Source organism: Oncorhynchus nerka, linkage group LG16 (genome assembly GCF_034236695.1).
Source record: "Oncorhynchus nerka isolate Pitt River linkage group LG16, Oner_Uvic_2.0, whole genome shotgun sequence".
Classification (NCBI taxonomy): domain Eukaryota; kingdom Metazoa; phylum Chordata; class Actinopteri; order Salmoniformes; family Salmonidae; genus Oncorhynchus; species Oncorhynchus nerka.
The window spans coordinates 1,017,738-1,036,213 of NC_088411.1; positions in this window are offsets into that span (position 1 = coordinate 1,017,738).

An 18,476-nucleotide genomic window follows, 5' to 3' on the forward strand; every position below is an offset into this window, starting at 1 on the left:
GCATATAGCTAGTTAGGCAGTTTATTGTTTTTATCAGTGGCGACCCGTCATTCAGGGTTTTGAGCCCCACATTTTTATATGTGTCACATATCACTTTACAAACAATGTAAAAATATTTATATAAATTATTGAGTTAATAAAGCCGCATACAAACATGGTCTCTTTTTTGTTTTCTTGAGTAAGGCAACTCCAAAATGCAAGTGCTTCAGCCCAGCTCAATGCTTTCTGTGGTTTTGGGGCAAGCCAGCAGAAAATATGGAGCATTGCGCCGTGATACAGTAGCTTTGATTGGACTGATCATGTCAACATCATACTTTCAAAATCTTAGCTAGCAGCCATCATCATGAATCAAGTTGACAATCTACTGGCAAATCCTTTTTAATCCTTGTCATGTGAAGAGAAATATTGAAGAGAAATTATAGATGAAAGGTACCAGTGTTCATCGGCCACATTACACAACAAGTTAGAAATCGCCAAGTCTTGGTCCAAGATGCTTCTACTCCCAAGCCATATGACTCCTGAACATCTAATCAAATGGCTACCCAGACTATTTGCATTGCCCCCCTCTTTACACCGCTGCTACTCTCTGTTGTTATCATCTAAGCATAGTCACTTTAATAACTTTACCTACATGCACATATTACCTCAACTAACCGCTGCCCCCGCACATTGACTCTGTACCGGTACCCCCTGTATATAGTCTCGCTATTGTTATTTCACTGCTGCTCTTTAATTACTTGTTACTTTTATTTCTTATTCTTATACGTATTTTTTAAAACTCTATTGTTTAGCATTTCCAGCATTTCACTGTAAGGTCACCTGTTGTATTCGGAGTATGTGACTAATACAATTTGATTTGATTTGCTCTGGATGTTCTTTACCTTTCGAGCGGCTAGATGTTCTTTACCATTCGGCCATCAGATTTACCACCAATGCTCCTTATAGGACATATCACTGCACTCTATAATCTGTAAACTAGCCAACTCTGTTTACCCAATGCAAGACCCACTGGTTAATGCTTTTTAATAAAACCCTCTTAGGCCTCACTCTCCCCTATCTGAGATACCTACTTGCAACCCTCATCCTCCACATACAATACCCATTCTGCCAGTCACATTCTGTTAAAGGTCCCCAAAGCACACACATACCTTGGTTGCTCCTCTATTCAATTCGCTGCAGCTAGCAACTCGAACGAGCTGCAGAAAACATTCAAATTGGACAGTTTTATCTCCATCTCTACATTCAAAGACTCAATCATGGACACTCTTACTGACACTTGGCTGCTTCACGGGATGTATTGTTGTCTCTATCTTTTTGCCCTTTGTGCAAATGTCTGAACCTAACAATGTTTGTACCATGTTTGTGCTGCTGCCATGTTGTATTGCTACAGTGTTGTTTTCATGCTGAGCTGCTTCCATGCTGTGTTGTCATGTGTTGGGTCCGACTGGAGCCAGCCTGGAGGAATGGGCCCATTCCAGAACCGAGGAGCGGGCTGCGTCAGGAATGAACATCCGGTTAGGGTTTTGCTGGGTATGCTGGGCCTCACGAACCTGCTTTCCTATTCCCCAGCTGAGTGCCATCGCCAGGCATGAGGTGGGAAGGATTGTGTCAGGTTCCGGGGTAGTAGCTGTGGCATGACAGTGCGTCCGGCTTGACATTCTTGGATCCCGTCCGGTATGAGAGGGAGAAGTTGAACCTCGGTGAACAGTAGGGCCCACCTAGCTTGCCTGGAATTGAGGCTCTTGGCGGTGCGGAGGTATTCCAGGTTCTTGTGGTCAGTCCACACAATGAAAGGATGTTCCTCCCCTTCCAGTCAGTGCCTCCACTCCTCCAACGCCATCTTCACCGTGAGAAGCTCACGATTCCCCACATTGTAGTTCCTCTCCGAAGCATCGGCCTCCACCACAAACTGGCGGGACGGGTCAAGATGAACCAAGATGGGAGCCGTGGTGAAGCTGTGTTTGAGATCTTGGAACGCTCGGTCAGCAGCTGGGGACCACATGAACGGAACCTTGGGAGAGGTGAGTGAAGACATGGGGGAAGCCAGGGTGCTGTAGCCTTGGATAAATCGTCTATAAAAGTTGGCGAATCCCAGGAAACGTTGCAGCTGCACTCTGGATGTAGGCTGGGGCCAATCCACCACCGCTCTCACCTTCCAGGGATCCATCTGTACACTCCTTGCAGCGATGATGTAACCCGGAAAGGGGATGGTGGAGCTATGGAATTCGCATTTCTCTGCTTTTACAAAAAGCTGGTCTTCCAGGAGGCATTGGAGAACCTGTCGGACTTGGAGCACGTGTTCTTGGGTGGAGCGGGAGAAGATGAGGATGTCATTGAGGTATATGAAGACGAACCAGTTCAACATGTCGCGGAGAACATCATTAATCAGAGCCTGGAACACATCAGGGGCATTGGTGAGGCCAAATGGCATGACCAGATACTCGTAGTGACCGCTGGCCGTGATGAAGGCAGTCTTCCACTCGTCCCCTTCCCGTATCAGGTGGTAGGCATTCCATAGGTCCAGCTTGGAGAACACGGTGGCCCCCTGGAGCGTCTTGAAGGTTGAGGAGATGAGAGGTAGCAGGAGGCGGTTCATCACCGTGATGAAGTCGATGCACGGGCACAGGGTTTTGTCCTTCTTCTACACAAAGAAGTACCCTGCACCGGTGGAGGAGGCAGAAGGACAGATGAACCCTGCAGCTAGGGAGTCCTCAATGTAGGTCTCCATAGCCTTAGACTCTGGGCTCTAACGTCCATGGGAATGGAGAGGGGCTGAGTGGGGATATCAAGCTCAGAAGCTAGGGTAGGATACATCAAGCTGTCATTGGTCCCAGAGTCGCTGAGTACCCGGAGAGATTTTGACTGGTTCCCCCATAGCAACATGGCATGAAAAGGGATGCGAGTAAGGGGAGAGGAAAAGTTCTCCGTGTGGCCCACCAGAGTACTCGCTCCTACCGGTGAGCCTGGCCTTTTAGTGGACAGGTGGAGACGAAATGACCAGTAGTCCCGCAATACAGGCAGCTCTTAGTGTGAAGCCTGCATAGCCATTCAGCTGGAGACAGTCTAGCTCTGCCTAGTTGCATGGGCTCAGGAAGTGGTGAATCGGCAGTCTTCGAAGGCTCTCGGGGGAACTCCAGTAGCCTCGGGATCTCTCGGCAACAGAGCCATTGGGGACTTCTGGGATACCTCGGAGACGAAGTGGAATCCTTGGACGGACGAGTGAAATTGAATCTCCTCTCCTTTCTTCGTTTCTGTAATCACCCATCGACCCAAATGGCCAAGGTGATGAGTGAGTTGAGATCCGTTGGTAGTTCAGCTTGTCCTTTACTTCCTCTGATAATCTGTGTAGGAACATGCCGAACAGCACTTCCGGGTTCCAAACACTCTGCTATCGTGCGGAAATCCACTACAGAATCTTAACGTAGCTGGAGCAGCTTGCGGAACAGCCTCTCTCCCGGACCACGGAGAATCAAAGATCTTCCGAACCTCCTCCACAAACTCCTCCAGACAGAGGCAGATGGCGGATTGTTGCTCCCACACCACCGTGGCCCAGTTGAGTGCCCTCCTGGACAACAGCGTTATGATGTACACAATCCTCAAGCGGTCCGAGTAAGCATTTTCACTGTAAGGTCTACATCTGTTGTATTCAGCACATGTGACAAATACAATTTGATTTGATTTAATATCCTGCCTTAAGGTCTTATTTGGAATAAGCTGTTTACATGCACCTTTGATATCCCACACACGAGTATCGCTGTATGTGTTACGGATCCGCCCGGTGCTGCTGCTTATTCTGTCCACCAGCTGCGGAGGTCTACGTCACTGGCCTTCTACGTGTCATTGAATTGGATTCATTACCCCCATCCCGGACTGTCTTGTCTCATTACTCACAACGGGTTCCCATTCCCCCTGACTAGTATTTGTATATAAACTCAGCAAAAAAAGAATCGTCCTCTCACTGTCAACTGCGTTTATTTTCAGCAAACTTAACATGTGTAAATATTTGTATGAACATAACAAGAGTCAACAACTGAGACATAAACTGAACAAGTTCCACAGACGTGACTAACAGAAATGGAATAATGTGTCGCTGAACAAAGGGGGTGGTCAAAATCTAAAGTAACAGTCAGTATCTGGTGTGGCCACTAGCTGTATTAAGTACTGCAGTGCATCTCCTCCTCATGGACTGCACCAGATTTGCCAGTTCTTGCTGTGAGATGTTACCCCACTCTTCCACCAAGGCACCCACCTGTAAATTCCCGGACATTTCTGGGTGGAATAGCCCTAGCCCCCACCCTCCGATCCAACAGGTCCCAAACGTGCTCAATGGGTTATCAATCCAAGCTCTTTGCTGGCTATGGCAGAACACTGACATTCCTGTCTTGCAGTAAATCACGCACAGAACAAGCAGTATGGCTGGTGGCATTGTCATGCTGGAGGGTCATCTCAGGATGAGCCTGCAGGAAGGGTACCACATGAGGGAGGAGGATGTCTTCCTTGTGATGCGCAGCGTTCAGATTGCCTTCAATGACAACAAGCTCAGTCCGATGATGCTGTGACACACCGCCCCAGACCATGACGGACCCTCCACCTCCAAATCGATTCCGATCCAGAGTACAGGCCTCGGTGTAACGCTCATTCCTTCGACGATAAATGCGAATCAGACCATCACCCCTGGTGAGACAAAACCGTGACTTGTCAGTGAAGAGCACTTTTTGCCAGTCCTGTCTGGTCCAGCTACGGTGGGTTTGTGCCTATATGTGACATTGTTGCCAGTGATGTCAGGTGAGGACCTGCCTTACAACAGGCCTACAAGCCCTCAGTCCAGCCTCTTTCAGCCTATTGCAGACAGTCTGAGCACTGATGGAGGGATTGTGCGTTCCTGGTGCAACTCGGGCAGTTGTTGTTGCCATCCTGTACCTGTCCCGCAGGTTTGATGTTTGGATGTACCGATCCTGTGCAGGTGTTGTTACACGTGGTCTGCCACTGCGTGGTCGATCAGCTGTCCGTCCTGTCTCCCTGTAGCACTGTCTTAGGCATCTCACAGTATGGACATTGCAATTTATTGCCCTGGGCACATCTGTAGTCCTCATGCCTCCTTGCAGCATGCATAAGGCACGTTCACGCAGAGGAGCAGGCACCCTGGGCATCTTTCTTTTGGTGTTTTTCAGAGTCAGTAGAAAGGTCTCTTTAGTGTCCTGAGTTTTCATAACTGTGACCTTAATTGCCTACCGTCTGTAAGCTGTTAGTGTCTTAACAACCGTTCCACAGGTGCATGTTCATTAATTGTTTATGGTTCAAGCATGGAAAACAGCGTTTAAACCCTTTACAGTGAAGATCTGTAAAGTTATTTGGATTTTTACTAATTATCTTTGAAAGACAGGGTCTTGAAAAAGGGACGTTTCTTTTTTTGCTGAGTTGATGTGCCTTCTGTTCCACTTTGTCCGTGTCCATTATTGTTCCATGTCCATTGGTCTTGTGAGTACCTGTGCTCTGTGGTATTGGCTTTCGTGCTACGCTTACTGTACATTGTATTACCTTTTACATACCGTGTTAGTGTGCACAATACGGGTCTCGTCCCCTATATTGTTCTTACAGGTCTCCTAAGTGTTTTTATTAGAGGTTTACACCTCGCTCTTTTGTTTGGGTTTACATCCCTGTGTTGTGTGTGTGTGTGTGTGTGTGTGTGTGTGTGTGTGTGTGTGTGTGTGTATACAGTGGGGAGAACAAGTATTTGATACACTGACGATTTTGCAGGTTTTCCCACTTACAAAGCATGTAGAGGTCTGTAATTTTTATCATAGGTACACTTCAACTGTGAGAGACAGAATCTAAAACAAACATCCAGAAAATCACATTGTATGATTTTTAATTACGACTCTATTCCCAATACATTATTCACTTGTCTAATTAAAACTCATAATAATCCATATGTGAGTGTACCCCTTTAAAATACCTTGTCACTGAGAACAGGGAAATCCCCTTAACCCAAACTTTTACTACAACAACGAAACCCAATAATTCTGATAATCCCTTCACATCTGAGGCACTACGAGGTGATCCAGGAGGCAGACGACTGGCGTGCAGTAGCGGTGCGTGGGTAAAATCACTGGGGAAGCCAGAAAAAAAGCCATATTACAACCTTTGTGTTGTGATAATTGCGTTATTTTCTCGATAACCTCTTAGTTCATATGCTTTGCGACTGTGATAATAACAAGACACAGTGGCAGAATAAATTCAACCACACCTTTGTTTCATCACAAAAGTGGAGAGCAACCTCTGTCCGGTGAAGTCCACAAAGCATAGTGCATGTAACAAACAGTTACTTAACCTACAGCATGGTCAAGCTAGTTAATGTTTCCGACATATTTGGACCACTAAACTATTTTTGATTTAGAACCACAGAGTTACCGCAAGTCACAAAGAAAACAGGAGCTGCCTCCACTATTCCAGCACCATTTCAACTTCAACATTTCAACATCATCAAATCCCTCTATCATACAGTACACGCTTACATTTTTTTGTTTTCCTAAAAAGCTTGCATGCTAGCATAATTTCCTTTTGTGGGCAACGTTAGCTAGTTAACATTAGCATTCTACATCTAGCTGCATATTGAACTTCCATCCTCTCAGGCCAGGGGCACAATGCATGAATTTAGGGTTAGATCAGAATCGCCATTGAAATCATTGGCCAATACGGAGATTTAAGTAAAACCACAAGTCCAAATCCCTATCTCCATCCATGGTTAATTTAGGAAAGGGACGATTTTAGCTAGCTAGCTAACCACCGGAGTACAACAGCACAACGAGATGCACAACGAGTTTCTGTCGGTGAGGTCTGCTCTCAATGCGATGTGATTGGAGTGAAGCCAAATCCAAACTGGCTTCCCTTGACACTTTTTTTTTATATGCCAGGACCATTCATAATTGAGCTCACTCAGTTTAGCTCAACGCTGATTGGCTATTTAAAAAAAATGTTTATCAAGGGAGGACAAATGCTCGCTGGGTTCCCTTGCATTCAATGCTATGGGCAGCAACAATGTCATATTCTTTTGGACCAGACAGCATCAGATAGATGGCCTACACATACAGAGACAGGGGGGGGGGTGCTGTTTCGCTCACTTGGATGCCTTCTCTGGTGAGATACATTCAGCCTTTTGCCAATTGAAGGAAAATTATGAAACACAGAGACAAAACATAATTTATTTTCTTCTTTTTTTCTTGGTCAATTTTTCTTGACATCCATGAATACACGCCCAGTAGAGAACCCCTGGACCTGACCAATTCCAGGGTAGCCAAATGAGGATGATGGCGATGCCACCCTGGTTTTGACTGAGGCCTGTCAATCTTTATGCTAACCCCCTTTCCCCCAGCAGCAAAGGCAGACAGCTGGATGATGATAATGTGTATTCCATACAGGTTTTGCCATTAGCACGTATTCTGCTGTCCTCACAATGATGCCTGCTCTTCATGGTTTGCTTTTAGAGTGTAGATTGGGGACATATGGAAGTATGAAGAGTAAAAACGCATAATGTCACTTTGTCCACCTCATGAGGGCCTTTATGTGACAGATGTTGATGAAATACACCCAGGGCCCACATGGGAGGGTGTTGGGTGGGGAGGCCTCAAAATCATGCTTCATTTTGGGAGGAGAGATGTGGCAGAGTGGGTCTGAGGACCCAGACATTGTGCCCAGTACATTACTGAGTCGGTGTCGTGTGACAGTGGGAGAGGGGGAATGAGTAACACCAGGGTAGTGTTCAGTACGGCACAATGTTATAGAACGTTTAGGTTGTGTAGAACAGCCATGCTCTTTCTATTATGTCGACTAGAGAATCATGGCATCTCTATATATTACATTACTATATGCAACATTCAGAACGTTGCGTCCTTCTGAAAGTGACCCAGGTCGAAAAGACAAGGTTTTGGTTGACCTCTCTGCGAGGCTCTTTATGTACTGTTAATGGAGGTGAGGTGTAGATGTTGAGCTGTGTTAGAAGTCAGATGAACGAACCAATAATTGAATGTCCTGGTGGGCATTAGATCTCCTCTCTGAATCACCGACTGCCAGAAAATGTCACCTCAGCCTTAGGTGCTCAAAGAAAAAATGTCCACAATCATCAGTCGTGATAAGTCTATTTACTGAAAACATGTTAATTATTAACAATCTATGAGAAGGGTGCTATTTACTAACTAGTGCCATTGAATGCAGTCTATTTCATTGATTCTAAAAGAATATGGTTAAGTACTGTTCGACAATGTTTCTTGATGGCTGCATGAGTATTGGTCCTGATGCCTATATTGATATCATCATTTCATATTTCAATATGTAGCATTATTGAGTTGAAATAAAAGTGATTGGCAGCCAGCCAGGTTGTGGTTGTCCTGAATTGGTCCAATGCCAAGTATGGGAGAGGTGGCGGCTACAGTGGGCCCAGAATAAACAAGTGTCTGGGAAAAATCATAGGGTTCAATGACTGTCTCTCTCTGGCACAGCCATGGCTACTTTTAGAGTCCCTACACAGGACTATTAATATATTCCCTCTGTTAACTTTTATAATGCTGTGTCCTATGTGTAGCATGTGCCAACCTGCATTGCTGCCATCTGCTATATACTGTATGTTTAGCATTACCACTGCATTACCATAGACATTATCCTCAAAGTGATGCTCATTTGACATAGCAGACGAATTTACCTGACAACAGCTAGCCTCGACGTCAATAGGGATTTCTCATTGAGGAAGCCCGTTGTCTGTCTTGACTGAATGGAATCAAGGGTGGCATAGTCAAGTGAGGCTTGTTTTATAGTTAGTCTCGTTCCCATATTGCTTGTTCCCTCAGCCAGCCTGTCCATATAAGGCCAGCAAACCTCTGTTTACGTACAGCATTCCAAACTAATGGCCCCTCTGCAATTTCAGATACAGCCTGCATGTATGTGTGACATTTCTGAGTGTGGGGTGGGGGGTGGGGCATTTAGCAGACACTTTTATCTAAAGTGACTTACAGTCATGCATACATTAAGTCCAAACATTGTTGTTCAACCGTAGATTCTCCATGTGTGCTATTTCTATACATTTCTTTAGTATGTTTTTAGCTATGCCAGTCGATTCATCTTATCAGTGGCATCATGAAACAAGTAAGCTACCAAATGGGGATGCATATTTGATAGGTAAAGTTGTATTGCTACTATGCCCTCAAACATCATATGCAGCTGCATCCCTCAGTCTAGCAAAGCATAGGAAGAGCCTTTTTTCTCAGGTTTTACAGTGCTGAGTGAATTGCTAACATTTCAACATGTAAAAACGGGACATTTTAAATATAGAGAAGAGGAAATATGAAATAGTACTACGTGCAACACTTTCACACATTAACACGATCTATGTTTGAAGTATCAATGTGTTTAACACATGTTTTGCACACATATGATTGAATGGAAAATGCTGGTAGTGTTTTTAAATTCATACTGCGGCCTATGTTGCCACTCTTAATTGTGCTGATGCTGGCCAAACATTGTGCCCACCCCATAGCTTCAGCCAATCATATCTTGCATGTGGTTTACACATGCGCTGCCTACCCCATTAGCTGCTTACACAAGGAACATGTCTCAAACCTAACCCAAAACGGTGAACCTTTTCCCCTACATTACTCATCTCATATGTATATACTGTACTCGATACCATCTACTGTATCTTGCCTATGCTGCTCTGTACCATCACTCATTCATATATCTTTATGTACATATTATTTATCCCTTTACTTGTGTGTATAAGGTAGTAGTTGTGGAATTGTTAGGTTAGATTACTCGTTGGTTATTACTGCATTGTCGGAATTAGAAGCACAAGCATTTTGCTACGCTCGCATTAACATCTGCTAACCATGTGTATGTGACAAATAAAATTTGACTTGATATTTGAAACCAAATACTTTTAGACTTTTACCCAAGTAGGATATTACTGGGTGACTAACTTTTACTTGAGTCATTTTCTATTAAGTTATCTTTACTTTTACTCAAGTATGACAATTGTGTACTTTTCCCACAACAGCTTATAGTTTGTTCCTAAATGTATTTGTGTGCCAAAAAAAAAAATCAACTTAGGAGCACATGTGCTTCTTGTAAAAAATATCAGCGTAGAGTCCTGTGATGCTTTTCAAATTTAAAGTGGAACTGACAGCATTTTAGCAACACGAAATCTTATCCAAATCTGTTTATACCACAATATACAATATGACACTATTTAAAAACATTTTCTAAGGGAGCGCTTAGATATGGTCATTTTCACATTTTCAATTCTTAGTGTTTGTGAAGGACATATTCTAAGGCGTTTGTGAAAATTCTATCGCAATATAGAGTGGCAAAGTGGCCGGGCGTTTATACAATTAATTGACATTTCAGTAAATAAAACCAACAAAAAAAACATCTGTCTCGTCCAGGAGCTTCAGTAGCTTCTGTAGCGCTTTATGCAAATTGCACATTTGCCACACAGCCTTCCATCATTCACTTTGAACTGGACTGTGTATATACAGGCAGGCGCAACAGCACAACTTTAGATCATTAGAACGCATTCACCAAAAGCCACAAAATACACCTGAATAGATTTCAGAAAATATGTAAAAACCACGAGAGTCCTCTTACATTTGGGAACTTTATAGTCCTATTGAGCAAACAACCATTAAAATGTAGGCTCTCTCTGTTATGCACATCAACAACAAATGTTAGCCAGAGTAAGATGAGCTCAAATCTAAAGGGGGAACATTAAATAAACCCTCTCAAACTTTTTCAGCTAGTTGTTGGTCAACATTGTACTGATAGACGATGAGGAATAGTGACCTACTCGTCCTTCTGCACTGCAGCTTGCCTGCCAATGCATGCTTGTCCCAACCAAGCACTCAAGCTGGCTAAAGTTGGCTAGCTTGCTAGTTAGCTACTTCCAGACACAAATGAGAGAACACCTAACTCTGACCATTTTACTCACCCTAGCAGAGCTGGTTATGATGTTTACATGTTATCTAGAGTGTTCGTGACTAACTATGACTTTTTTTGCCTACGTTTACTGACACCGGTCATATTCAGCGGATGTTGCGCGTTCCTAAATTCATCAGTAATTCAGAGCTCTGGCACACTCGGATGAAAGTGCTCTGAAATCGGAGTAGATAGTCAGAGTAAATTTGCGAACCCAAGAGATATTCTAACTGAATAACAGTCGTTCATGTTCAGCATAGCAAGCTAGTAATGACACCTGCATCTCTAGCTATATAGCCACCGAAAAACGATATGAGCGAAAAAAAAGTCAGTCACTCACCCACTTCTCCAATGACATGACATCCTCCTAGCTAGCTAGCTAGCCACTATCTATCTAATGTTAGGCTCTGTATTTTTAACTTGCTACATAAATAGATACGCTAGCCTATTTGCCACATTATGACTGACTTGTGCTAGTTTGATTGTATTGACAAGACATTCCCAGCCTTAGTTACATTTGTCTGTTTTTGTCTCAATGTCCTTGAGTGGCACACTGTGGAGACAGGCCCAACCAATAAGAATGAGTTTTTCCCCACAAAAGGGCTTTATTACAGACAGAAATATTCCTCAGTTTCATCAGCTGTCCGGGTGGCTGGTCTCTGATGATCCCGCAGGTGAAGAAGCCGGATGTGGAGGTCCTGGGCTGGTCTGGTTACACGTGGTCTGCGGTTGAGAGGCCGGTTGGAAGTAGTGCCAAATGATCTAAAACGACGTGGTAGAGAAATGATCATTCAATTCTCTGGTAACCGCTTTGGTGGAAATTCCTGCAGTCTGCAAAACTTGAGACATCTGTGGCATTGTGTTGTGTGACAAAACTGCACATTTTAGAGTGGCCTTTTATTGTCCCCAGCACAAGGTGCACCTGTGTAATGATCATGCTGTTTAATCAGCTTCTTGATATGCCACAGATGTCAGGTGGATGGATTATCTTGGCAAAAGAGAAATTATCACAAACGGGATGTGAACAAATTTGTGCACAAAATATGAGAGAAATAAGCTTTTTGTGTGTATGTAAAGATTTTTTTGGTTTTTTTGTTCATGAAACTATTTGAAAGTAAAAGATTGTCCACAGCAATTGTGAACTATTCCAACCTAATGGCTTCGATATTTTCCCAGTTACGGCTGTATTTAGTCTGCTTTTGCTCCTGATATGGGCATTGCAAAGTAGCTTTAGTAGACATTTGTGTACATACTCATGTTATTGGTAGGATTTGAACACTAGTCTCCCACTCCCGGAAGCAAACGTCTTGACCATTAGACCAAAAAGATATTCCGTCTTTGGCCAAGGATGGTTTCAAGTTGCAGGCAAGGCAGCAGCTACTCTTCCTGGGGTCCAAACATATGAAAGCACTTACATTACATATAAAACAAAATATAAAATAGTACATCATATAACATTATTATACCCCTACATATCTACAATAAAAAATGTTTGATACCACCGTACAACAATATCACAATGCATGCGTATGCATGCATCTATCTTTGTGTGTGTCTCTTCACAGTCCCCGTTGTTCCATAAGGTGTATTTTTTACCTTAAAAAAAATCTGATTCTACTGCTTGCATCAGTTACCTGATGTGGAATAGAGTTCCATGTAGTCATGGCTCTATGTAGTACTGCGCGCCTCCAATAGTCTGTTCTGGACTTGGGGACTGTGAAGAGACCTCTGGTGGCATGTCTTGTGGGGTATGCATGTCAACATCTCTTACAAAAACAAGTAGTGACGGAGTCAATCTCGCTTCCACTTTGAGAGACTGACATGCATGTCATTAATGTTAACTCTCCTCTTTGTGGCACCTGACCACACGACTGAACAGTAGTCCAGGTGTGACAAAACTAGGGCCTGTAGGACTTGCCTTGTTGATAGTGTTGTTAAGAAGGCAGAGCAGCGCTTTGTTATGGACAGACTTCTCCCCATCTTAGTTACTGGTGTATCAATATTTTTGACGATGACAGTTTTACAATCCAGGGTAACTCCAAGCAGTTTAGTCACCTCAACTTGCTCAATTTCCACACGAGAAGCAGTTGAGGTTTGTCCCAAATACAATGATTTTAGTTTTGGAAATATTTAGAAATATTATAATTTTTTCTAGAAGTTTACTAAGGGTCGGTAACAGGCTGATTGGTCGGATATTTGAGCCAGTAAAGGGGGCATTACTATTCTTTGGTAGCGGAATTATTTTAGCTTCCATCCACGCCTGAGGGCACACACTTTCTTGTAGGCTTAAATTGAATATGTGGTAAATAGGAGTGGCAATATCGTCCGCTATTATCCTCAGTAATTTTCCATCCAGACTGTCAGACTCTGTGTCTTAGCATTGTTGATAGACAACAATCATTTTTTCACCTCTTCCACGCTGACTTTATGGAATTCAAAAGTACAATTTTTGTCTTTCATAATTTGGTCAGATATATATACACTGCTGGTGAAAACACCTACTCACTCAAGGGTTTTTATTTATACTATTTTCTACATTGTAGAATAATAATGAAGACATCAAAGCTATGAAATAACACATGTAGTAACCAAAAGAGTGTTAAACAAATCAAAATATATTTTATATTTGAGATTCTTCAAATGGCCACCCTTTGCCTTGATGACAGCTTTGCACACTCTTGGCATTCTCTCAACCAGCTACCTGGAATGCATTTCAATTAACAGGTGTGCCTTGTTAAAAGTTCATTTGTGGAATTTCTTTCTTTCCTTAATGCGTTTGAGCCAATCAGTTGTGTTGTGACAAGGTAGGGAGCGTATACAGAAGATAGCACAATTTGGTAAAAAACCAAGTCCATATTATGGCAAGAACAGCTCAAATAAGCAAAGAGAAACGAAAGAGAAACGACAGAGAAAGGTCAGTCAATACGGACAATTTTGAGAACTTTGAAAGTTTCTTCACAAACCATCAAGTGCTATGATGAAACTGTCTCTCATGAGGAACACCACAGGAATGGAAGACCCAGAGTTACCTCTTCTGCAGAGGATAAGTTCATTGGAATTACCAGCTTAAGAAATTTCAGCCCAAATAAACGCTTCACAGAGTTCAAGTAACAGACACATCTCAACTTCAACTGTTCAGAGGAGCCTGTGAATCAGGCCTTCGTGGATGAATTGCTGCAAAGACACCACTACTAAAGGACACCAATAAGAAGAAGAGAGTTGGTTGGGCCAAGAAACACGAGCAATGGACATTAGACAGGTGGAAATCTGTCCTTTGGTCTGGAGTCCAAATTGGAGATTTTTGGTTCCAACCGCCGTGTCTTTGTGAGATGCGGTGTGGGTGAATGGATGATCTCCGCATGTATATTTCCCACCGTAAAGCATGGAGGAGGAGGTGTTATGGTGTAGTGGTGCTTTGCTGGTGACACTCAGTGATTTATTTAGAATTAAAGGCATAGTTAACCAACATGGCTACCACAGCATTCTGCAGTGATATACCATCCCATCTGGTACAACAGGGCAATTACCCAACACACCTCCAGGTTGTGTAAAGGCTATTTGACCAAGAAGGAGAGTGATGGAGTGCTGCATCATATGACCTGGCCTCCGCAATCGCCCAACCTCAACCAAATTGAGATGGTTTGGGATGATTCGGACCACAGAGTGAAAGAAAAGTAGCCAACAAGTGCTCAGCATATGTGAGAACTCCTTCAAGACTTTTTGGAAAAGCATTCCAGGTGAAGCAGGTTGAGAGAATGCCAAGCATGTGCAAAGCTGTCAAGGTAAAGGGTGTCTATTTGAAGAATCTCAAATATATTTTTATTTGTTACTACATGATTCCATATGTGATATTTCATAGTTTGGATATCTTCCCTATTATTCTACAATGTATAAAATAGTGAAAATAAAGAAAAAGCCTTGAATGAGTAGGTGTTCTAAAACTTTTGACCGGTAGTGTACTTGGATGTGTAGTGTCAACGTTTGTTGCTGGCATGTCATACCTAAGTATGTTTTTCCTGCCAATGAAAAAGTAATTAAAGTAGTTGGCAATATCAGTCGGTTTTGTGGTGAATGAGCCATCGGATTCAAAGAATGATGGAGCCGAGTTAACCTTTTTTCCCAAAATGTCATTTAAGGTGCTCCAAAGCTTTTTACTATCACTCTTTGTATAATTTAGTTTTGTTTCATAGTATAGTTTATTTTTATTTAGTTTAGTAAAAAAAAATCTTAATTTGAAGTACGTTTGCCAATCAGTTGGGCTGCCAGATTTATTTGCCATATCTTTTGCCTCATACCTCTCAAGCATACAATTTTTCAATTCCTCATCAATCCAAGGGGATTTTACAGTCATTTTCTTAATGGGTGCATTTTTATTAGTAACTGGAGAAAGCAATTTCATAAATGCGTCTGGTTGCTCCTCATTACACACCACAGACCAGCAAATATTCTTAACATCATCAACATATGAATCACTACAAAACTTATTGTATGACCTCTTAGACACTATATTAGGCCCAGCCGTTGGAACTTTGGTTTTCCTAGATATGGCTACTATATTGTGATCACTACATCCTATGGATTTGGATACTGCTTTACATGTTTGCAGCATTAGTAAAGATGTGATCAATACATGTTGGTGATTTCATTCCTGTGCTGTTTGTAAATACCCTGGTAGGTTGCCTGACAACCTGAACCAAGTTGCAGACACTGGTTACAGTTTGACGTTTTTTTTCTTGAGTGGGTAGCTTGATGAGAGCCAGTCAATATTTAAATCACCCAGAAAATATACTTCTCTGTTGATATCACATACATTATCAAGCATTTCACACGTCATCCAGAAACTGACTGTTAGCACTTGGTGGTCTAGAGCAGCTACCCACAAGAATTAACCTGATTAACCTGTAGCCATATTACTTCTACAGTATTTAACATGAGATCGTCTCCAAGCTTTACAGGAATGTGGTTCTGGCCGCAACACCGCCTCCGTTGGCATTTCTGTCTTTTCGGTAGATGATATAACCATCTATTGCCTCCACTGTATCATCAAAGGTATTATCTAAGTGAGTTTCAGAGAGTCAGAATATGAATATCATCTGTTACAAGCAAGTTATTGACTTCATGAACCTTGTTTCCCAGGCTGCATATGTTAATATGGACAATTATTTAGCACTTTTTGGAGAAATTACTTGTCATGCACAATGTAAAAAGGAGAAATGAAAACAGTGATTAATAAACATTAAAAACAAGATGTTTAATAAATACTTCATTAATTACATGTATTGTATTGTTGTATCAAAAAGAAAGGCCAGTTTGATGAGAGCAATGCAATGAATTCCATAGGAAATATGTGATGCAAAAACTATTTTTACTTCAAAAATAAGAAATTAGAAAACTAAACTATAATGTTAAAGACACATTATTTAAGGAATTCCTGGAATATTAGATGATGAAACTTTAAAGGATTTGTTTTCTGGCCAAACAAGTGGAGAAGGGGTCTTAAACATCTACCAGAAACAGTCTTAAAAGGTATTAGACATACATCAAAACACAATAATGTTGAAGTAAAGTCCTCTGCAAACTACACTGAACAAAAATATAAATGCAACATGTAAAGTGTTGATCCCATGTTTCATGAGCTGAAATAAAAGATCCCAGAAATGTTCCAGTCGCATAAAAAGCTTATTTCTCTAAATAAATTTGCTCAAATTTGGGACAAGTGAAATCCATAGGGCCTAATGAATTTATTTCAATTCAATGATTTCCTCCTATAAATAATATAAATTGTAACTCAGTAAAATCGTTGAAATTGTTGCATGTTGTGTTTATATTTTTGTCCAGTATAATATCAGGACATATTTAGTTTTGAAGAAATGATTTGTCCTCTTAAAGTGTAAGAAACATTGCCTTGTGCCTTGTAATTCCATTACAAAACCCCACATCTTTAAGATATTTTCTCATTTCTCTCCCTCATGAGGAAGGAGGATAATGAAAGTTGACTGTAGTAACAAGTAGAGGTAGACCTACCAATTCGTTAAAGTATTTTTACTGATACCAAGTTTGTTTATAAATTACTATGTGATTAAAACTCTTAATTCTGTAACCAAATCGGTAAAGGAATTACTGTAATTTAATTAGCTACAATGGGAAATCGTAGTAGTCATAAACCACAGTTAGGTCACCTGCTACTGTCCTCCAACTGGCATACTGTTATGTTCCGCTAATAACTTTTTTTATTTGCTTTTTTTTGTCATCTGGTGGTCACAGTGAGACTGTGAAAACAGTTTGGACAACCCCTCCCTCTCAGTCCCTCTCTCTCTCTCTCGCTCGCTCTCTCCACTCATGTCACCTCTCCTGGCTATTACTGACACCAACCACCATGATACCTACCCTCTTTCATTTACTGTAACAAGAATCCTCACCCACTGAGCACCGACCGACACCGGACATCCATGGATGCTACAAAGTACTTGAAATTTGGCCAGTCCTCCCTGGCAGAACCATTTATAGACGTCTATGTTTCATAAGTTTGGACAGAAAAGTATAGTACAACAGTACAGTAAAGTACAGTAGAGTATAATGTACTGTATTATACTGTACTTAACATATCTACTGTACTGTAAGGAACTCTACTCTGTGCTGTGTTGTGCTGTGCTGTACTGTACTGTGATGTCCAAACTTGTGAAACATAGACGTCTATGATTATTTCAGATTTGGTCTGGTCCGGAACAACCAAATGTGGTCTTGTTTGGGAGCAGAGATCAATACAATAATAGCCAGTGTGTGGAATAACCAAATCTGCAAAATAAGGATATTGCATATTTCTACCTTTGTGTACTTATTCAGGATACATCACCATAAAGAGAATAATATTAATATCCATAATTATGCATTTCTGTATAGTACAGATCAGGGACCCATGATGTAATTCTGTTTCCCGATGTAAAATCCACTTTGACTACTCTAGTACAATATCCAAACCATGTGTTTTTTTCAAACTCTACGTGTCATGTCAAAGCTGACACCCCATTCTTTCTGCAGACATATTTTCATCTTAATTCAAAGCTGTGAGTGCATAAAAAAACAGAGGGAGATTTTACCCAAATTCTGCTACCAAACTTAGCATTTGCACAGTTATTCCAGTAAATGTGTTTTTGTGAAGATTTTTGTGTTCAATTGTTCAAAGTAGTTATTGTGCATAGAGTTGGTTTGTTAAGCTTTTAAATGAGTGGTTTTTGTTTGGCAAACATTTTAAAGTGAACAATCGGATTCCTTTACAGTGGAACTGCCGAGAGGCAAAAGGCACCAGTAAAAATACTTCCGGACTGTGACGTTCAGAGTAAAATGACGTGTTAGTTGATACTGTATATCACTAAGACAGGCCTTCTGCATTTCAATACGATTACAGTACAGTAGTAAGATATATTATAAATTAATACCTCTCTGAAACACAAGATGGCAGACTAGCGTGTACAATTGCCATTAGTAGGCAGATTGCAGCAGCATCAGTGAAGTGATAA